At 37.5% G+C, this 23,524-nt stretch overlaps 1 protein-coding gene across 1 annotated transcript in view; it reads right to left on the bottom strand.

The window, feature by feature from the left end:
• LOC108127069 (uncharacterized) overlaps positions 1–23,524 on the bottom strand; it is a 90,468-nt gene that overhangs the window by 43,112 nt on the left and 23,832 nt on the right. The window contains exon 3 of the mRNA XM_043209719.2: positions 2,129–2,168. The gene's annotated coding sequence lies outside the window, so the exon portion shown is untranslated. The remainder of the gene's footprint in view (positions 1–2,128; positions 2,169–23,524) is intronic.

The raw sequence follows: 23,524 nt of genomic DNA, 5'->3' as shown, positions 1-23,524 counted from the left end.
TTTGGGCATTCACTGACAGCCATTTGTTTTATCCACCCACCCGGCGTATGCGTAATATTTGGGTATCTCACAGCCGTTTTGGGGTTTAGAGGATGGGAGAGGAGAGAGATGCATAAATTTACTGAATTTGGTCATTATATTAGTATCTTGGCTTAAAAATATAGCTTAAAACTTTAAAAATTTGTAAGTGTCCGCTCAAGAGAGGGAGCTATTAATTAGAAATGTTTTTAATGCAAAGAAGGGCAGTAATTTATTTTTTTTGTTAGCTGGACTTTTTTATTATTTCGAAATATAGCTTTATATTTAAGTATTCAAAACTAGGCTAAACTCAGAAGCTGAAAATAAAATCAAGTGTCCGCTTAAGAGAGGGAGGTTAACTATTACGCGTATTATTTATAAAAACTGACGGCAAAAGGGCATTATTTGATTTTATTAATACCTATTTTTGAAATCCAAGTCCCTTTTTGAAAAGAAAACTTTATTTGCTCTGTAGTTAAAGAATTATAACATTACACTTAAGAGTTATAAACTAGTTCTCGCCCAAAAGAACATAAATATGATAATGGTATTTCCACAATGAGTTTAAAATTAAAACCCCTTTGAAAAACCATCAAAACCATTAGAGAAAAATGAAACTGATAACAGCTTTGACTGTCAACCGTTTTGTTAAACAAACAAAACAAAAAGCCTTTTTGTGCATTACGAGTTAAAATAGATCCTCCAGTCCAGTCCTCTGACAATACATATATCGTGTGACAAACAATTTTATTGTTTTTAATTAAAAAGTCATCACAATATTGTTGTTGGTTGGTCATATTTCCATAACTGCAAACTGCATATAAACTTATTTATCGCCAGGACACACGACAATTTACAGATTTATCTGTCAGGAATTCGTTGCTTTTATTTTGTAACTGTTATTGTCATAATTAATTGGCATTTATTATGCGAATCCCGGCCAAAAAAATGACTACATGATAAATGAGTTATGGGGATAGTATGGCACAACCGTCAGATCGACGTCAGTACATCCACGTAACACGTTATCCATTCAAATGGAGGTTGATTGTGTTTAATCACTTAATTGAAGCTAATTAGAACCGCTAATTCAATGAGCATGGCTGGCAACACTGGTTACGCTTCGAGCACCTTTTAATTAAGAGTTTAGATTCGGTTTACAAATTTGATTTAGACGGATGGTATAGGATAGGCTGGATGGATGGTTGCCTGGCTTATCTCATATATCCCCATCCAGTTCAAATGAATCATATTTTCAAGAGTCTGGCAGGCAGACTGGCTGGGTGGCAGGAAGGCACTTTCCCGGGCAACATCATTAAATCACCGCAAAACTTCAGAAATGCATTTCATTTGAAAATCATGACCCACTCTCAACATTACAAATAACAAGTTGCTAGCTGTCTGTTGGAGAATCCCTCCGAGAATGACTGAAGAGTGGCCGGGGTCAGGGGTCAGGTGGGATACTTAAAAAAAAAAATGAAAAGAAAAAAAATACTCAAGTCAAGAATCAACGGACTGACAGTCAGAATGATGGGGGAAACTCAACCAATGGATACTCAGTAAGTGGATTTAGTTTATATAATTCCTATATAAAAGGTGTTGCATACCTTGCGCCTTTCAAAAAACGTTGAGTATAATCTATAGCCTATTTATAAGCTTAAGAATTAATGTTGAAACTGTTGTGGAAAATTGTATCACCTCTAATAGTGTATACCTCTATCAAAAAGGTAAGCTCCCTTTTGAAATACAGTATGGGTGTTGCCAAATGGGCGGCTTGAATGATGTGAAGGAGATGCCTGGGCCTGAGAGGCTGTGTGCGATTGCAATCGGCGGAGCTTCAACAACGCTTAATGTTGCCTACAATCCACAATGTCAGCCATTTATCATTCGCCAGGGCTCAGCTCAGTTTACTGGCTTGAATGACTGACAAACTGACAGATGGAGAGGTTGAGAAGCGCAAACCAAAATTGGCGTTATGAACTCTCTCGTCTGAATAAATGAGTGAGTGGCCTATGCTACGGAAAGTTACCAGCCCCCTCCCCACTCAAAAAAAAAAAAGTGAAGTGGGTCAGTGGTATTATCCTCAAAGCCTATGTATATCCAAACTTACCTTCATTAAACTTGTTGAAAATCTTTGTTTTGGAAAGTATCTGAAAGTAAGAAAAAAAAGGAATACAATTTAAGAATCTTTAAGATATTTTTTAAGACAATTAAGACCCAAATTCCTATTTTTCCTTCGTTTTATTTTGCTTTCTTTTAAATTGCTATTGTATAGCCGGATCCTTGCTTTTAATTTGCTTTCCCCATGCCTAAGTTGTGTTAATTCTTTTTAAGCCCTTAATGAATTTCGCGCTTTTTGTTTTAATTGCACACACACTTCATTGTCGGGGCCGAGAGAAAGCCGGCCCTTTTGCGGCGAATTAAATTTTTGTTTTCTAGCCGATGATGATGCCCATGGCTTTGCTTTCGCTTTGTCCGCCACTGGCTGCCATTCACTGATTAATTTAAGCGCCCTAGTAATGCATAAATTAATGTTAAATAACGGCCATCCAGCTGGCACAAAGCAGCTGACACTGTTCAGAACATACACCGTGGGGCGTTGGGGGACGAGAACGAAACTGCAACGGAATCAGATCGATTGAATATTCCTGTGAATTATCCAATGGCCAGTTCGGTTTTCCCTAACACATGTTTACACTGGCCGGAAAATTTGAGAAAATGTAAATATTTTAACTCTCAGTATGAACAAATTGGCTTGTTAGGAATCGTTAGGATCGTTAAGAAAACGATAGAGGTTTATCATCAAAACATTTTAGTTACTATCTTGTATGAGTAAAAATAAAATTCATGAATAAGTTTACTTTAAGTGCGACCTAATGTCACGTTTTTTTTAATAAAATTGGGTCGCACTTTTAAAAGAGAAATAATAATAAAGGCTTGAAAAAGAAAGAAAACTTTTAACAAATAAAATATATTCATCTTAAGTGTGGCTATACTTGTAAAAAGAATATTATAAACATAATGGGGCAAACTGGTTAGGTACAACTACCTAACCATTAGCTTTAGTAGCTTTCACTGAAGAACCCTTTATCAAAATTTAATAATCACATTGTTTGCCATTTTCTTTCTTTGTAACCTTAATTATAATTTACTGGACGATGTGCAAGCATATTTTTGCCGCTTCATATGAGGCAAGGGTCGATTCCATGAATGTATTCAGCCATCTATCCATCCATCCATTTAGTGATTTCCTCATTTAATCATTTACCCATTTGCTCATTTGCTCATTAGTCATTATTCAACGAGTACTTGGAAGATTCATTCTCATTCTCATTCATTCAACGGATAATTCCACATTGTTTGGTGGAAAGATTTTTCTTTACATTTTCTAGCAAAGTCTAATGCCAAATTGTAATTGAATTGGCAAGGAAATCGCATGAAATTAATGTCATTAAAGTGCATTCTACTTGAGATCTGCCAACTGGCCAAAGGTTTTCACAAATTTCCAATTCTGTCTAAGGATATATATGGTACATATGTGAGTAGTATGTGCGGTCAGTTAGAAGTTAAGTCAAGCACATTTTCTGGCTGGAAATTTCATCTTTGTTGCGGCAAAGTTTCCGCTTTGAGCCCGGTTTAGATGCCTTTTGTGGCTCTTAGTCTGCTAATTAACTGCAAATTGCTTTTCCGGCTAAAAGCAAAGGCATTTTGTTGCCACCTTTTTGCCTTTCATTGGAAATTGAACGATAAACCCTCCTTTCTGGCCAACCATTCGCTCCAACCAACTCTAAATGAAAACTGAAGTGTTCAATTTCATTTGACCATCCAGTACAGTTTTGTTTTTTATCCTTGTTCTGGTCTGGTCCTGGTCCCTGTAGCCTTTCCTCTTAAATGGGTTACCATGACAATTTCAAATTAAAATCAAATTTTGTGGCATCCAAAAACATTTTTATATCCGGTTCTCTGCGGTCATCCGGTTGGAGTAAAAAAAATCCATGATACTGCCGATTTGTTTTCTGGCTTTTGGCACAATCAATTAAATCTAATGATATGTGATTGGTCCTGCCCAGACGTTCTTTTTGTATATTTGGTTTTAATTGTTGCTCGTTTGTCTCTAAATTGTTTGTATTTTTTTGGAATTTAATTTCTAATTAACAAAGTTAGGTCTTAGCTTGTAATTAATTGAAAATAATTGTCTAGCTTTCTATTTGATGTTCTTCTTGTAGGGATTTCCTTTCCAGAAATTCAAGGCTCTTGTTTTGTTAATGATTTGGACACGAGGACTCTTCGCTTTTTTTGGTGGGCTTTTGGCATTTAATGCCATTTAATTAATAACACAACCGCCTATGGTATTCATTTATTTTGTGATTCTTGTTTCAATTACTAATTGCATCTGTTGTTGTTGTGGAGGAAACTTAAAGTCTTAAACGATTATGAACTTATGAACGGAAAATGAATTGCTCGGCGAATCTAAAGAATTCTAACGACAATGAGAAATGCGGAATGTATGACGGAATAACGAGAAATTCAAAACTCGAAAGCTGAGAAATTTGCATACAAAAGTATCTCAGATGCAGGAAAATTCTTTGACTTGCCAGGCTTTTTGAAAGGAGAAAAAAAAATAATGCTGAATGCATGCCAAGCAGAAAAAAGGTCCTTTATAAGGATATATATATGTGTGTGTTTTTTTTTTATTTCTAAAAAGGAGGCCCCACACACACACACACACTCACACAACAATTGAAGGCGAGTCTGGAATACTATTAAATACACAAGGGAAGCTACTTTTAACCCAAATCTGCGGGCATAAAAGTCAGCCAGCCTTAAGGGGCAGTGGCATGGAGTGGCGGTGAAGGGTTAAGGTTTGGGGGAATGGGTTAACGCCCAAAGGAATCGGCAGGAATCAGTAGGAACAGGCCACATATGAGAGCACAAATAATGCAGCCAGTGCGGCCACGTGGATCCTTGCCAACGACGGGGGCTATCGTGGGTTAAGTTTTAAGGCGGGAGCAGTATGGGGTTAAGGAGGAGTCCTGGCGGCAATAGCACTTGTCCTGACAGTGGCAGCCTGGCAGGCGTCATCTAAGTTTAGGTCTCATATTGATATTAATGTCGGTAACTGTAGCGCGGATGAGAAATATTTGAGGATTTAAGTTTAATTTCTTGTATTGTGATATAAAGATAAGTTTTTAGCCTTTTTTTTTAGTTTTTAGAATATAAATATAAACTTTTTATACAAATAAATTTTAATTAAGTTGTTTAGATTTTTCTTATAGTTTTTTTTTTTTTACCACTGTGCTGTTTGGCAAATGCACTTTGAGGCACTTTGGCAGCTGCCTGGCGGCATTTGCTCCGATCTCGTTTTCGCATTCAGTTGCAGATTTCAGATTGCAGATTGCTTCGTGTGGCAGTGTCGTGATTAAGCCGCCATTTTATACAATATTTGTATGCGTATGCTAGTATGAGTTAGTGTGTGTTATATATATAGTTGGTGTAGGCGGTCTGAGTGCCCGAGCATGTGTGTGTTGGATTCTGTCGCCAAATAATGACATTCGCTATTTGCCACAGTGGCAAAAGTCCGCCAGTTGCTCGTATAATACAGATATTACAATATGCGGATTATTAGGCATTATGCAGTACCCCCTCAGTCGGCGCCTCTGTCTTGCACTCGTTTTACGCTCCGTCTGCCCGTTATTGTGTGCTAACAATTTCTATTCATAAAAGCGAGTACGAGTACGAGTGCGAGTACCAGTGCGAGTCTGTGTGTGCATGTGGCATGCAAATTTATTGTGTACTTTTGCCGCCAAGTTGCGGCATGTTGTACCAAAAACCACACCCCTCTGAATCACCGCCCCTCTGAATACCCAAAGTGAGCTTTTGATTTCGGATTTGCATTTGCAAAGGCACTGGACTGGGATTTGGGTGCCAAGGTCTGCGAGTGTGTCATTAGCATCGCATTCTGCTGCAGTTGTTCGGCAACTTAAGTGGAGGTGTACGAATCTGAATAAGTCACCGAAAAAACACACAATAAATACATATAGCTTTAATTCTGGAGGTGTCTGGGCAGTACTACTCGAAAATAAAGCAGAAAACGCTGAGGATTCTTCATTTCTATAGGTGACCCCTAACCATGACTATATCCTTGGCGATTTTGATCGGATTCTCAAGCGGAATACCTCTAATGATTTGTAATTCGATTCTCCATCATTCTGCATGAAAGCCTGACAACAAAATATTTTTTCAAAATTTTTCACATTTTTGTGACCCAACCCCTTGTAAAATGGGGCATTTCCATATTGGGGATCCTACGATGCCTATATCTTTGCGGATTTTGATCGGATTCTCAAGCGGAATACCTCAAATGATTTGTAATTCGATTCTACATAATTCTGCATCAAAACCTGACAACAAAATATGTTTTCGAAATTTTTCACATTTTTGTGACCCAACCCCTTGTAAAATGGGGCATGTCCATATTGGGGATTTTACGATGGCTATATCTTTGCCGATTTTGATCGGATTCTCAAGCGGAATACCTCAAATGATTTGTAATTCGATTCTACATAATTCTGCATCAAAACCTGACAACAAAATATGTTTTCGAAATTTTTCACATTTTTGTGACCCAACCCCTTGTAAAATGGGGCATGTCCATATTGGGGATCTTACGATGGCTATATCTTTGCCGATTTTGATCGGATTTTCAAGCGGAATACCTCAAATGATTTGTAATTCGATTCTGCATAATTCTGCATCAAAACCTGACAAGAAAAAAATTTTTCGAAATTTTTCACATTTTTGTGACCTAACCCCTTGTAAAATGGGGCATTTCCATATTGGGGATCTTACGATGCCTATATCTTTGCCGATTTTGATTGGATTCTCAAGCGGAATACCTCAAATGATTTGTAATTCGATTCTACATAATTCTGCATCAAAACCTGACAACAAAATATTTTTTTTAAATTTTTCACATTTTTGTGACCCAACCCCTTGTTAAATGGGGCATTTCCATATTGGGGATCTTACGATGCCTATATCTTTGCCGATTTTGATCGGATTCTCAAGTGGAATGCCTCAAATGATTTGTAATTCGATTCTACATAATTCTGCATCAAAACCTGACAACAAAATATTTTTTTAAAATTTTTCACATTTTTGTGACCCAACCCTTTGTAAAATGGGGCATTTTCATATTGGGGATCTTACGATGCCTATATCTTTGCCGATTTTGATCGGATTCTCAAGCGGAATACCTCAAATGATATGTAATTCGATTCTGCATAATTCTGCATCAAAACCTGACAACAAAATATGTTTTCGAAATTTTTCACATTTTTGTGACCCAACCCCTTGTAAAATGGGGCATTTCCATATTGGCGATCTTACGATGCCTATATCTTTGCCGATTTTGATCGGATTCTCAAGCGGAATACCTCAAATGATTTGTAATTCGATTCTACATAATTCTGCATCAAAACCTGACAACAAAATATTTTTTCAAAATTTTTCACATTTTTGTGACCCAACCCCTTGTAAAATGGGGCATTTCCATATTGGGGATCTTACGATGTTTATATCTTTGCCGATTTTGATCGGATTCTCAAGCGGAATACCTCAAATGATTTGTAATTCGATTCTTCATAATTCTGCATCAAAACCTGACAACAAAATATGTTTTCGAAATTTTTCACATTTTTGTGACCCAACCCCTTGTAAAATGGGGCATGTCCATATTGGGGATCTTACGATGCCTATATCTTTGCCGATTTTGATCGGATTCTCAAGCGGAATACCTCAAATGATTTGTAATTCGATTCTACATAATTCTGCATCAAAACCTGACAACAAAATATTTTTTAAAAATTTTTCACATTTTTGTGACCCAACCCCTTGTAAAATGGGGCATTTCCATATTGGGGATCTTACGATGCCTATATCTTTGCCAATTTTGATCGGATTCTCAAGTGGAATGCCTCAAATGATTTGTAATTCGATTCTTCATAATTCTGCATCAAAACCTGACAACAAAATATTTTTTTAAAATTTTTCACATTTTTGTGACCCAACCCCTTGTAAAATGGGGAATTTCCATATTGGGGATCTTACGATGCCTATATCTTTGCCGATTTTGATCGGATTCTCAAGCGGAATACCTCAAATGATTTGTAATTCGATTCTACATAATTCTGCATCAAAACCTGACAACAAAATATGTTTTCGAAATTTTTCACATTTTTGTGACCCAACCCCTTGTAAAATGGGGCATTTCCATATTGGGGATCTTACGATGCCTATATCTTTGCCGATTTTGATCGGATTCTCAAGCGGAATACCTCAAATGATTTGTAATTTGATTCTACATAATTCTGCATCAAAACCTGACAACAAAATATTTTTTTAAAATTTTTCCAATTTTTGTGACCCAACCCCTTGTAAAATGGGGCATTTCCATATTGGGGATCTTACGATGCCTATATCTTTGCCGATTTTGATCGGATTCTCAAGTGGAATGCCTCAAATGATTTGTAATTCGATTCTTCATAATTCTGCATCAAAACCTGACAACAAAATATTTTTTTTAAATTTTTCACATTTTTGTGACCCAACCCCTTGTAAAATGGGGCATTTCCATATTGGGGATCTTACGATGCCTATATCTTTGCGGATGTTGATGGGGTTCTCAAGCGGAATACCTAAAATGATTTATGAACCGATTTATCTGTTTATCCGTATAAAAACCTTTGAAAGCCACTTTATAGATATATATTTTTCCAATTTTGTTAAAAAATTCTTAGTATTTTTTTTATATTTAAGGACTTTAAGGGATTTGCGAGTCAAAGGCATTCTTTTTCATTTGTTTGAACATTTTTCATTCGAATAACTGCAGTAATCCTCGATCCTTAAGCTAATGATTGCCTGCCACGCCTCCACGCACATATCCCCGCCCATTGGCCCTGTTGTTGTTGCTTTTATTTGGCTTGTATTCATTTAATTTGTTTTGGAGGCCACGCTGCGTATACGCAATGCGAGTACTCACTTTGTTTCAATATGCATGAGTTCTGGCTCCTTTTGCACACCTTCCCCCTCCTTGACTCCCGGTCCGCGTGTCTGTACACAGACACTGAGACACAGACACACACATACATGGCTCAAAGTCACTTAACCAAATAAATTTTTGCAAAAAAAGCGAAAAATAAAAGGGGGGTACTACTACTGCTACTACGAATGCTACAGCTACTACTACTGCTGGTAAAGGGGGCGTGGCAGTTCTTCCTGTTGCTGTCGCTGCTGTCGTTGTTGTTGTTGTTGCTCTTGCTCAAGTATTTATTTTGCTTGAGTGCGCTACAGTTTTTAAGTTTGTTTGCACTGAAAACTCAAGGCACAACTTGCAAATATTCATTACAAACAAACACAAACACACGCAAAAACACACACACACACACTCGTACAAAATACAAACACAGTTGCGCTGTCGGGTTAAGGAGGGGGCGTGGCAGTTGGGAAGTAGTCTCGCCGTTTCTCTCGACAGCGCGAACTTAATGTGATTAAAATTGTATGGCTGTCGTTGGCTGTTTGCCTCGGTAAGAGAAGAAAGAAAAAAAAAAAGCGGAGCTTCTGGTGGCTCCTTTTTCGTCCTTTTCCACCTTCCTCACGCAACCCACAGAAGCACCATTTTCTCCTGGATTTTCCTGGGAAAAGCAAGGAATGTTTTCAAAGATCTATGGGAAGCAGTTCGACGTTCGGATACCCAAGGCACTTCACTTAACTTGGTTTTTGTTGGTATGCTGAATTTTTTTCTTTTAAGATTAAAATGGAATTAAAAGTAAATTAATATAATTAAATATGTATTTTTAGATGGTAGGAAATTAAAATACAAAATTGTTTAGAAGTCTAGATTCCTATAACAAAATCCACTCTTAAAAATTTTCCACTCTTTCATATAAAGTATACCTCATTTTACCATAGAAATTCTTCAAAATTAGGTGAAATATTATTTTTATAAATTAATTTTAATATTAAATATAGAAATGCCAAAGTCCTTTCTTATCCTACCATCCTGTAAAGCGAGGTAAAAACAAAAGCAAAGGCAAATCGTTAAAAGCAAGCACGTGCAATAAAAACAAAGTGTGGCTCGGTGGCTCTCTCCGTCAAAATAGTGACTCCTCAATCCGGCACTAACACTCACTTTCAAAAAGGACTCACACAGATACAAAAAACACATACACACACACCAGCACAATCGCACACAATACCCAGCAACACGGTTAACATCTTAAAGTGTGAAATTTATTTTGGACCCGCCTGATTTTATATGGCGTTTATTTTGCGATCGCATCCTGTCTCGTACCTCCAACGCTCGCCACTCGCCCCTTAATGGATGCTTAAATAAAATTTTAAAGCATTTTCAAATTTAGTGTTCAGTTTTAGTGTTTGTCATTAGTGTTTTTGGCAGGCGTTAAATATTTAATGGCCGAGACAGCGACAATGGTGGGCTACGACGACGGGGGACGACGATGACGACGACAAGGACACGATGCGTTTGGAAAATTTTTGCAACAAAGTGTTTGCGTTGTGTGGATAATTAATATGGCAGAAAGTGGGTGAGTGGTTGGGTGAGTGGTTGGCTTTTTGCTGGGTGGTTTGGAAAGTGTTTACCCTGCCATAGAATGTTTACATTTGCCAAAAGCTTTCCCCAACTTTTCACTCCGCCTGCGGTGCTGCAGCCGGAGAAAGTTACTCGAAAGCCAATTATTGGCTGATAGGGTTTCCAGTTGGTAGTTAACTTTAAATTGTAATGGATAATGCTCTAGACGAACGACGAAAGCCAGAAATTAGCCATCAGATGGCAAGGCTATAATAATAAATTGGTTTTTTATTATTTTGGAATTAATTTTAAATACTTATTATGCCTAGACTACCAGGGCTTACCCATGTCCTGAGCTTCTCTTTACTTTCTCTTTAGATTCTGTTTAATTTAAAAACCAGAACGGCCATCAAGGACCTTAAATCCTAATCCCGAACAGCAGTTGCCACTGATTTGCACTTACAGAACCTCCCCTCTCTCCCTTAGAATGAATAAAGAATTCAATCTTATCGTTTTTCGTCTCTTTTCTTTTCTTTTAAATTAAAATAAATTCTTTTTTCCTTTTCGGGAGGGATTTCGAGGCTAATTCACACGTGGGTGTTGGTGAGACCATTTCTGTTGCCTACTTTTTAGGGCAAGACGACTTGACGCATACCCTTTCCCAAGAACTTAAAGAGTTTTAGCCAAAACAGTCATAACACAAGACTAAGCCATCATTTAATCAAGTTAACAAGAAGGCTTAGGCCATATTTTCGGCTGCTGAGCCAGTTTTTTTGGTGGTGTGGGGTATTATTGGCCAAGAATACCCTGTCTAAGTACTTTGTCTAACAACAGCTGCCTGTCACTTGGTTGTCGTTTCTGTTTTGTGGCCAGAAGAGGCAAAAAAAAAACTTAATTTTCCAAGCAACTTCATCGCCTAAGATGTGACATTTTTCAATGTTGTTCTCCCCCATCCGGCTCCGACTCAGTGATTACCATTTGAAATACGTGTCTTTGTTGCTGTTGCTGTTGCTGGAGCTGGAGCTGGAGCTGTTGTTGTGCCACTAATTAGAATAAATCTAAATTGCCCATTCTGCGGCATTCAACATAATGACTTTTATGCGCATGCTTAAGCTCGCAATTATCCACAGCAGCCAAAGATTAAATCGCGACAACCCAAGGCAACCCCCCCGAAAAACCGAAAAACCAGAGGAATAGTGAAGAATGGGTTTTGAGGAGAAAGAGAGAGTGCGAGCTGGCCAAGAAATCCCCTTTTATTGATACGCTTTCTTTATTTTTAGGTTGAATCATCAACCAACCGAGCAGCTAGAGCCCGCCTGACTGCCTGCTTGGCTGCCGCAAAAAGGCTTAAAAACCACAAAAATTACAAAGCACTCAATATGCCTTGAAAGGGTTGCTGTGGCGGCTTAAGTGAGGCATAAGAAAATAATTAAAAAACCCGGAACAGAAGGCGGTTTTATGCCGCAGATTGTCGAATATTAAATGCTCTGTGATAAGCCTAAGGGTTTTCATGGAAATTCTATTCAAAGGAGACTTTCAAAAAAGGGTTTAAAAAGATATTAAAGTAGGGAGTTCTATTTTCATAAAAGAAATGGCTTATGGTTTTTGATTTCAACTTAAATTCAATAAGTTATTTAACCAAAAGTTAAGGGTTTTCTTCTTTTTATGTGTGTGTGGCATCAAGGTTAGGTTGGTTTTTTTTTGTGCGGCAACCCGCAGGAGAAAAAACTGGTAAAAGAAAAAGAATTCGACCTCAATCTCGAATATATAACGTATACGCCACCACGTACAAGAAGGCAGCTGGAAGAACGTGTTCTGTTCTCTCTCTCGAGTCTCGGATCCTTTGTTCACGCATCCTTTGCCAAGGAGCAGTGAAAAAAGGGTCTGCTGGTTTCGCTTTTGTCAGTGGCAGTGGCAAACAAGCACCAAGAATATGTTTGTCAGTCAGCAGGAATATAACAGCCAAACAACCAAGCCAGCGAGCCAGCCAGCCAAAAAAAAGGACCTTAGCCACAAATACAAAAACCCGGCAAAGAAAAAAAAAAGCCTTCCCGAATAAAATGCGAAATATGAAAAGGCAAACAGCAAACGGCAAACGCCAAAAGTGAAATGTCAAGCAAAGCCAAAGGAAACTGAAAAAGGAAACGAAATTTAAAGAAAAAAAAAAAGAGTCCTTGGCAAGAAAAAAGGGCCTAAACAGAAGCTGTTTCTTCGGCTGGACTCTGATTTTCAAAGTCACTCTGGCAAATCATAAATTTCACACACTCAAATAGGCCACAACAAGCTAACGAAAGAAAAAAGTAAATAAAATAAAATAAAATCAAATCCAAGAAAAAAGGATTGAAAGAAAAAGAAGAGTCCTATAACCACAAAACGGAAGCCTTCAAGTCAAATCATTTTTCCACTGCATTACCAGAAAAGTTGACCTTACAATTGCCATACTTATTCATTTGACAAAAGGGATATATTTTGCAAAGCAAAGATACAGGGAGAAAAATTCAAGGGTATTCATCACAAAACTTTATTCCCAAAATGAAATTAGAATGAGTTCATTAAGCTACCATAGATATTATTGAAAGGAAGTACTAAAAAATAGGAAATAATACTAATTTTCTTGCTTGAAATCAAAATATTTTTTTATTAAATTCGTCACTCATAGAAGTAGTTAAGTTTTTTAATAAAAAATAACTGATCTATCTGATCTTTAGTTTTTGTATATTCCCCTAAAACTTACTAGATTATTTTTCTTTCCCAGAATATTTATTAGACCAACACTTTGTTGGAAAACCGAAACAGATGACAATGGTCACGATTCTGAGGCCCAAATGAGCTTACTGAAGATTCCTATCGTCCTTTGTCTGTGGCACTTGTGTGTGTCGAAAATCTCGAACAACCGAGGCCATTTCACCATTTCCCCAAAAAAACTAAACCAAGCCACTTGCCACTCAAAAAAACAAAAACAAGATTGAGGCAAAAAAAATGGGGGAAAGTATCCTCGTACTTAAGGGAAAAGAAAGAACCCAACGAAATCATGTTAAGAAAATGCCTTTTTCTCATCAAGTGCCTGCCACTTCAGTTGGTTAAACTTGCAACATCTATTGTCATGAAAATGAAAGGGTTTTTAGAAGCTGGTGGTCTCTGAACTAGACTAGATATACTGGTTAGTTTTAAAGTTTAGTTTTCTATTTAAGTAGTATGTTGAAAAGAGCTAGTTATCAACTGAAAATGTATGATTTTTTGTCGATATTTTCAAACGAAATTTGAGTGGTTTAATGCCTGGATAGATGGATGGATGTTTTGGATAGTTGTTGGCTTGGGTGGGCTATAGGAGGTGTGTCCTGGGCGGTGTATTTTGGGGTGTGGGTACACAGTACAGTTGTTGAGACCGGACCGCAAATATTGGTAGCCGCATGGCAGCGAACGCAAATAAGTGATGCATTTTACATGCAACTGACGAATGGGGACACGACTCGACGGGTGGTGTTTCAATGTTTCAGTGGTTCGGATGGTTCAGCGGGTGGTACCGGCAGCGGCATCAGCAGAGTGGTGTTTCCACCGACAATCTGTCTATGCAAGACATGTGCCCGCCGTGTGCTGGAAAATTATTTGCTATAACGTAATTAACATGATTTATAGACGAGCACACAGCAAATAGCCAAAGGCGAAACCGGCAGGATACATTCGCCACTCAGGATGTCAGTATCTGTCAGAGTATATGTATATGTATCTATGGCATTTTGTAGCTGTATATGTATCTGTATCTGTATCTGTATCTGTATGTGGGCATCTGTTAGTGCCCAGCAGTAGTTGTATCTGCGAGTGTTTGTGCAATCGTCTGTCATGGCAACGACAACAAATCCAATTGACAGCCACCGACTTCATCTCCAGTTTCAGTTTTCGTTGAGAAGTCAAGAGGTGGATCCTCTACTCCTCGGGAACCTCGGGATATATGTACATATGTCTGTAATTGATTAATTTATATGGTGTGAAGTGGGCGTGGTTGGCCAATATGGGGCTTCCTTGAAAACTAACCGCTGGCGTTTTATTTGTCAGGGTTAAAGTTCAAGTCTAACAGCAGAGTAATACAATTAGATTGAAATAATGAATTATTTAATTAATGAATTCTCAGTTACCCCCCATCGGTGGCCGATAATAAACAATTTAAGCAGCAGGCGAGTCTGGACCATATTGAATGAATTGGAAATAAAATGAATTTTAATTTAATTTTATTCGCGTACATTTATGTGTAATCAAACTGAATATTGATTACCCCCCCTTGTGTGTGTTGGATAACTTTGGCAGTAATTTTCGCGATTGACGTAATTGTGCGATATTGTCGATTGGATTGTCGATTGTTGGTCGGTTGGCTTTTTTTTCCCCACCTTTTGATGTTTTCATTGGGCGCCACTATTACGTATTTGTACAACGTATGCCAATCGCAAATATACCAACTCCCCATATATACAGATATCCTTCGTATATTGTATATGGTCTGTGTATGTAAAAGGTGGCGCCATGTGTGCTTGCATTTCATTAAACATCGTACGGAATCAATATAAACATGGCATTAAAGAATATACATACGTGTATTTCTGTCTATATAGTACCTGTACAGGTACAGTGAACTTTCCTAAACAAATAATGTTGAATTTTTCATCACAAATCGGATGCTAATTGATGGTTTCGGAATGGTTCTGTCTGTGTTTACTCACAGTTGTTTGATTCATAGGTTTTTTTGTAGGTTTATAGTGGCTTTGTTAGGAATATTTGAATTTATCGAGAATATCGATAGGATTCGCAGTTGCAATTGTTAGTTTAACCACGATAGTGGTATTTATCTTGTAGTCGATCGATTATTATCGAAAGTTGAAAAATCCTCTCAAATTAAATACAAATCTCACTATATTAGCTCCCCTTGCTTAAAATATAGCATTAAATAGAATGTAAGTGCAATAAATCTTCTTGAAAGCATATAGTAGTGGCTGTCATGTAGCTTTCTGTAGGCTGTCATTTTCAGGGCAATGTTTCTGTTTAATGTTATCATGGAAGCGCATTCATGGTGGTTTGCTTTCTCTGCTGTCTCTGCTCTACTACTGTCGCTACTTTCTCCGCTTCTGAGTGAATTCTCCACGCAAATCCTTCCCTGCCCAAGAGCCATTTAACACTCGTCCATCTATCATTCATTCCATCCAGCCTCACCCATCCTTTGGACTGCATTCCGGCGCTTTTGGCCATCATCATGTCAACATGTCTGCATATATCTCACTTGGCCCTAACCCTCCTCCTCAATGACCCATTCTTTCTTGTTTTTTTTTTTTTTTTTTGTGTTTTTCTACCAAACTGTATATGTAGGTCCCTGCCTAGTTAATTGTTTAACTTTGGCTTCCAAAAAACTACAAAACTTGCCTTTCAACTCCAAACGGGTTTCAATCTTTTTTCTTTTCCAATTTTTTTTGTTTTTTGTTCATCCATTTGCTTTTTGTTTTTTATTTTTTTTTTGCAAACCACTGCAATTAATTTCGAAACAAAAATTTGTAGTTGTTTCTACTGGTGATGCCGTCGGCTATTTGTTTCCTTGCCATTTTGTTGTATTTCTCGACGCTCTTCTTATTTTTTGGACATTTTTTTTTATTTTTGTTGGTATTCTGTGCTTTGCTTTTTAGGTTTTTGGTTTTTTATTTATTTTTTTTAGGTGTGTGTGCTGGGTTTGGGATTTTTTATTTCGTCTTGCCCTCCATGTTTCTGGTTGGCTTGGCCCAATTTGAAAGCAATTTTTTTTCAATATGACACCCCCGAGCGTCATGTGATGCGAAAACTAAAAACTAATGCCAAAGCTTTCTATATATATGCGACTCCGTGGCACATACTTTTACAACAGACTATGAAATGGCACTGAGAGAATATATTTCACATTTTTAGATGCAATTTTTAAAATCAAAGAGACGTTGAGGGAATAATGTTTATAATTTTGTTTCAGTGTCTAAATGTTATTACTGGCATTGATGGTGTTGTTGTTGTCGTTGCACAAATTGCTTAAGCCACATTGTGGCACTTGCTAGTTGCAGGACGATCTGGGAGGAGCTGTGCGGGGGAGTGGGGGTTGAAGAAAAATTGGGGGAAAGTTGCTTGGTGCTGGGCGCCCTGCGGTATGCTAAGATTTATAGCTGCAACTGCTGCAGACTGGAAGAGTTGATGTTGCAAGTGCAACTACTGCTGCTTTTTCAGTTGTTGTCGTTAGCAAAACAATTTTGTAAAAGTTTGAGTCATGCCACGAAATCTGTCTATACATATAGGAATATTATATGTATATATTAAAAATAATCTATAGATTGGAAATTAAGGAAAAGCTAGTGCGTTTATAATTGTTTATCAGAGAAAGATTTGCTAGCATTTCTGGAGGTTTCTATAAATATAGAAATTTCATCAAAATATTGCCTTTTGAATAACATTGAGTTATCCTATCCTAGGATATCTGTCTAAAAATATAAATTTATAAATTGTAAAAAAGAACCTTTTGTAAGACACTTTATATCCCTTTGATTTTAAGCCGATTTATGGCCTATTTATATATTATTATTATGTCACATTAAATTAAATTAAATATATAATTCAATTAGTTTCATTTGCTGGCCATATGTGTGCTCTTTGCTGCGTCATTTCCATTTCTTTGTGTTTGGTTTGTTGTAAATGGTAATTTAATTGCAACTTTGTCACTCTCGGGCGACATTTTTGCGCCACATCACAACAGAAGCTTTTTAATCAATTATTTAGCCTCGGCACTTGCACTAATGGAAATTGTTTGGTCAATTTTTTTTTATTTTATTTTATGTTTGTTACCGTATGCCTTTTTGTTTTTCGCCGCATAAGTGGAAAACGGAAAACTGAACAACTGATTTTTTTCCAAGTTTTTCTCGAGTGCATTAATGTGAATGACGCTTGCGGCCTATCAGGGAAATTACTTCCGAAAAAGCAATACTTGCAACATGTTGCACCAGCTGGGCCGATAAAGTGTACATTTTAAGTACAAGTAGTTGTTATAAAAGGGCTATTAAAAAAGGGGCCAAGAGGCGGAAGGCTATATTTGGTTAATGGGGGTTTTTTAAGAATTTAATTTAGTAGTTTTACAAAAAATGTACACTTGCAACGATGGGTAAAAAAATAAATGAAATAACTATGATAGCCAGTACTTTTTTAGATTTTTAATATTCTTTTTTAAGTCCATAAGTGTCTGGTATTAAATAAAATTCCTTTGTTTTAATAATTTAAGCTTATTTTCTGATTAAATTTATAAAAAGAGCGAAAAATATCAACAAGTTGGCTGCTTCCACTAGTTGCAACACTTGCTACTTGAAAGCACAAAGAACCGCAATTTAAAACTATTTAAACCTGATCAATGATGCCGCCCATCAATCGCGGGTAATACTTTGTTCGAAAACTTCTTTAACTTTACGGCCATCGATATGCAGAGAGGTGGCAAGTCCTGCCATCCTGCCGCTGCCACTGCAGTGCACTGCTGCTCATTTTGAAGTGTAACCAGAGTATTAAGATACTCGCTTTTCAGCCAAGCAACACTCTTCCTGCCATTGCTAAAATGCATTAATCTTAGACACAAAGCCGAAAGGACGGAAAAGAGGGAGGGAGTGGGGTGGGAGGAGGAGGACAAAGGACCTGCCAGGCGATATCGATGTGAGCAGCTTAATGTCGATGTCGCTACTGTCGCGGATATTGCAATTCGATGGAGTCTCCAACCGGGGATATTACACTCGAAGAAACATTTTTTATAAGCTAAAAGATTTTTCAAAGAATTTCTTTTTAAATTTATCTAATAATCTAATTATCTAATTTTGTATACAAATTTTTTTGTTTAAGAAAAAGCTACTTTTTCTAAGTGAACTCTGCTTTGGTAACCACAGCCTCTTGCACCACAGCAACAGGATAATGGGCGTGCCTGGAATGAAGAGGCAACTAGGCAGTGGGGGCGTGGCATACCTCATGCTATGTAAACAAAGCCCCATGCACTTGAAGTCCTCCCCCCTCCCTCAAAGTTTCCTTTTTTTTTTTATTTTTCATCTTCTGCGGCTCTTCAGCCTTCAATGAGGGGGATGAGGCATGCCTAGTTGAGTGGTTTCGTTGGGGTTTTTAGTTAGGTATACCCCCTCTATCACCATCATCCCATCATCCCCTGTCCCTGTGGCAACATCCTTTCATTGTGCAAATAGTTAGAACGCAACGCGGATGCCTCAAGATAAATGCGCAACAAATGCAGTTTGTTGAAGTCAATTATTGTTTAAGTAGCTTAATTCGTAACTCACGGCCGAGGCAAATGGGTATAGTGGTATCTAGACCCGGATACGGATTCCGGACCCGGATCCCGGATACCGGCTGTGCCAGTAATTGAATTTACGAATGTTGGGTGGTGCCAGCCCATTCTGATGGTGATGGTGATGGTGGTGGGTTAACTTTTCTAACTACTCTGATGGCAGAAACAGGAGGCAGCCGGCATCCATTGATCGGAAAGGGAATTTTAACTTTAAATTAATTAGCCAAAGTTACCAACCTGATAGGATGCTGAAAATTATGGTAATTGGTTGGATTTTATAGACTTAAAAGGAGAGATTGAGAGAAATGTATTAAGTTAATAGTTAGATATTTAAATTTAAAGTAAATAGCCCTCTAATTTAATCGCAGTCTACCTTGAAAGCTAACCAAACTTCTATAGTCTTCAAATATTTGATTTTCTCGGCCTTTGTTTGGCCACACTTTCGAGAAAATCTTACCACTTTGCCACAGCTCTCGTCACAAAACTTCAAATGCAGGAAAAGAGAAAGTAGAAAGGAGAAATGCACTTCAAGTAAAAGTACTTTGTCAGTCATCCTATCAAAAACTCACTAAAAAAATTTGATTCTAGTTTTTAAAAACCTAAAAGCATCTCAAGAAAGGCAAACTACTTAGAACTTGGCACATATATCGGAGATACCTATACCTAAATACATTATATAGTATATATTCTAAGAAGGAGATAAGTAGAAAGCTTATTATTTGTAGGGGGAATGGAACGTAGAGCAGATATTGATAAAGCCAACGAATTAATTCAAATGTTTCTTGGCTGGTATAAATTACCCGGCACAACATGAGGCCAACACGAAACGAGTGGGGCAATAAATCTATTTATTTATGTAGGCCATTTCACCTGGCCATCTACAAGAAAAATTCAGCCAACTTTCTCCCTGGCACTGGCAGGGCCAACTCTCACTACTCATACCACGATATCATTATCATCATTCGGCTTGTCTTCTGACTGACTTCGATGAAATATTACACTTCATATGGCATGCATTTCATTTGCTCATAATAACGCCACAAAAATGATATGAACATAAAAGTTTTCATATAAATTTTGTTGTATTTATTGGTGGTGAGAGTGGGGTTCTTGGGATTTAAGTAGGGATTAGGTCTGGGTAAATACATTTCTACTATGTGATAGCCGGTACTTCTAAAAGAAGGTCTTTATCAGAAGGTTACCTAATGAAAATGCAGGTCTTAGCTTAAGAAGTTTTTTTTCTACCAGTACCAGGTATTATATTTATTTATTTTAGATAGTTGTTTCAAGAAAATGCTTTAAATTTTATATTTTCACTCTGCAAGTACCGAGTATCATTACTATTTTTAAAACCAATTTAAAACAATATCTATTGCTACCCTTTTTTCTGAAAACCACTGCTAATTCTTAAAAAAATAGCTCCTAATATTTTTTTATTCCATATATCACCCATAAATCCCTTCACTTTTTAAGCCTCCGACGATTAATTTATAGTGCCCATCCCTGATTGGACTCAGGTGGGTGTCCTGTCTATGCGAGTGTTCATATATCCTCTGCACATATTTGTATTTATAGAAAAGTTATGCACATATGTAGTTCAGTTATATTTCAATTCAGATTTACTTCTATAATTCATCAAGTCGGCAGCTTTTTGTTCGCTCTCTTTAGGCTTTTTGCTGAACGGCGATAGGCGATGGGCGATGGTGTGTATTTTTTGTATTTTTTTTTTCGTTTTGGGTTTTTGGTTTGAATTATTGATAGGGCCAAAAGTATTTCCGAGGATAGAGGGCTGGTTTGTATGGTATTTGGGTGGGAAGGGGAGGGTGTTGTGTGTATGGGGCATGAATGTCTTGCATAATTCATTATGGCACCATTCCCTACCGCCTTTCAATGCGGCAGGACTCTCCTGCTCGCTCGCTTGCTCTGTTTAGGCATATCAGGATCAGGAAAGGAAACGAAAAAATGCGAAAACATAATAAATTCGTGCTCAATTTTCGTTAGTGGATTATGCCATATAACACACTTTAGCTCCACAGTTTTTAGCATAATAAAGCAGTCGACTGGAAAAGGGGTGTTTCGAGGCTCGCAACCGGCAAGTGGCAGTGGCAGCGGCAGATCCAGCTAAAGGGAATGTTTTGTGGCGCCTTGTGCATCCTCGTAGATAAAATTGACGCTGAAAATGTTTCGCTTGTGTTTCGCCAATTTTTTTTTTCTCCTACTTTTTTTTTTGTTGTTTTGTATCTCATTTTTGTGCGAGTGTTTCCAGAGTGTCTGAGAGTGTACGCGTGCAGATAAAGATACACGGTCGGGCTGCATATGTATAAAGCCGAAAATATATGTATTTCGATTCCAATGGGATTCCGAGTGGCGCAGATGGGCTAATATGATATATATCCGAATTTGAATCCTCGGGGCATTTGCCATTCGCGTTGATAGATGTTTGCCGAAAGGAGCAAAAAAATATTCAAAAAAAAAAAAAAGAAAGGAAGTCAAATAATGCAGGGGAAACAAAAAAATTGTTAATAAAATCCGTGGATGTTATGGCCGTGAGATTAATGTTTGTGTTTTAAATCATTTTTTTGCGATGAGTTTTTTTCATAAATGTTATATTAATTCTTCCACTTGAATACATTTTTTAAATGAATTGAAATTGATAATTGTTTTTTTTTTTCTTATTCTGGTTAGAAATTGGTTTTAAATTGTTTTCAATAAATGGGTATAATTTTATTGAAGACAACACTGCGTATGAGTAATTTTTTATCCAAATATTAAGTATACGCCTAGGTGATTTTTTTTTCTTCAAATACAAGATTCACGTAAAATTTTATTTTAAGAAGCCACCTAGCCCCAAAAAAATTAAGGGTATACCATAGACCCTTTGTTCTTCTTAGTTATCCTGATTAATTCCTGATGTCCTTCAATGCCAGAGTTATTTATTTCTCCCATAAACTGGCCAAGACTGATCTCAACTGTCCAACAACTGTCACAAACTCTGCTAATCGTGACCACAATGGGGCATGCCTCTGAGCAATCGAGCTTGTTTGCCCCGAAAAAAATCAAGAAGGATGGGAAAGGACAGCCCGCTGGGTCATAAATCCTAATTGGCTCAAGTGCTCGGCAGGCCTGCAATTTGACTGTTTTCCTGCCACTGAAGCTGCCTGCCACTCCCTCTTTCTCAGCCACCGCGCCACCCTGTTGTGTGTTTGTTGTTGTTCTCTTCGCATTTCGTTGCACAAAGAAAGTTGTACGTTGTTTACGTAAAGGCGTTGCAGACGCCGACCATATAAGGGGCAAGAGCAGAAAAAGAAAAATATTTAAAACATATATACATATTTTAGACTGAAAAGAATTATATTATTAGGACAATTTAGAGCCGGAAAGTCTCTAACTTCCTTAAACCCTATGTCATTATTGTAATTAAAATCTTTAATAATTTTTCTCAGTGCATTACCATAGGGAAAAGGGATTCCAAAACTCAAGTTGCAGATGGAGACGTTGGAAAGCGAATCCAAATCAAAAGCAAATCTTGTTACGACGAATTTCAACTACTGTGCGGCCGACTTGAACAAAGACGACCAGACGAAGGACGAAGGACCTCAGAGAGAGGGGCCATGCTGCATGTTGCACAAAAAGAAACGCGCCTGGATAAACACAATGGGTCGCTTGGTAAAAGGAATAGAATGGAAAGAAGGAGGAGGGCTGGGGTGGGATCACTAATTTACTTAAAGGCAGCCGCGCCGAAACTGCAAACAAATGACATTTAAAGTGCAGTGAAAAGTCGCTAACTAGCGCGCCACGACGACAGGACGACGAAGGACGTCAGACGAGAGGACTTGACGGGGTGGACTTGACTTGGGGAAGGGCTAGGGGTACGGGTACGGGGAGATCCGGCCAGGACACGACCAGAAAATGAAATGCAAATACTATTTACAAAAGCCAGAAATAAGTGCCGAACAATGCAGTGGCATTCACGCAGCTGGGCCCAAAGGAAAGCCACAACCAGGAGTACACAGAGAGACAATAATGGTGTAAAATAAAGAATAATTTGTTTTCTAGAAATCGTACTTAATGAAAAAAATGTTTGCATATTTTTAAAATTTTTGTAAGGGTTTTTTTTAAACTTTTATATCATTTTAAACTCGGAAGTCATTAATTCTTTTCAAAAATCTCATATATTTGGTTTTTTCTTCAATTTTAACTATTAAACTAGACATTAAAAATTTTAATTTTTCTTTTTCAACAAAATATATTCTTGTTAAAGATGGCATAGAAAATATATAACACATTTTTTATAAGTTTTGGGTGCTTTTAGGCTCTTTTGTCTCAAAACAGTAGTGACAGTTTGGTTCTAAAAATAATATTCTTTTCTTCTTAAATTTTCTCAAAAAATCATTCATTTACTTGGCCTTAAATTTAGGCTACTAATTAAATTGGAGAAACAATATTTTTAAGTGCATTTGTCAAGAGCTGGGGGCTACGTAAAAGCCACTAACAAAATTTGCTTTGTTGCCGCCTGTCGCTTGTCGAGTGTTTTTGGCTGCTACGGCTGCCGCTACGACGACTGCTGCCTGTTTCTGCTGTTGACGCAAAGTCTTTTG

The sequence above is a fragment of the Drosophila bipectinata genome, chromosome XL, assembly GCF_030179905.1.
Source record: "Drosophila bipectinata strain 14024-0381.07 chromosome XL, DbipHiC1v2, whole genome shotgun sequence".
NCBI lineage: Eukaryota > Metazoa > Arthropoda > Insecta > Diptera > Drosophilidae > Drosophila > Drosophila bipectinata.
Note: the sequence above shows the minus strand (reverse complement) of the source record. Positions and strands in the feature narration are given on the sequence as shown.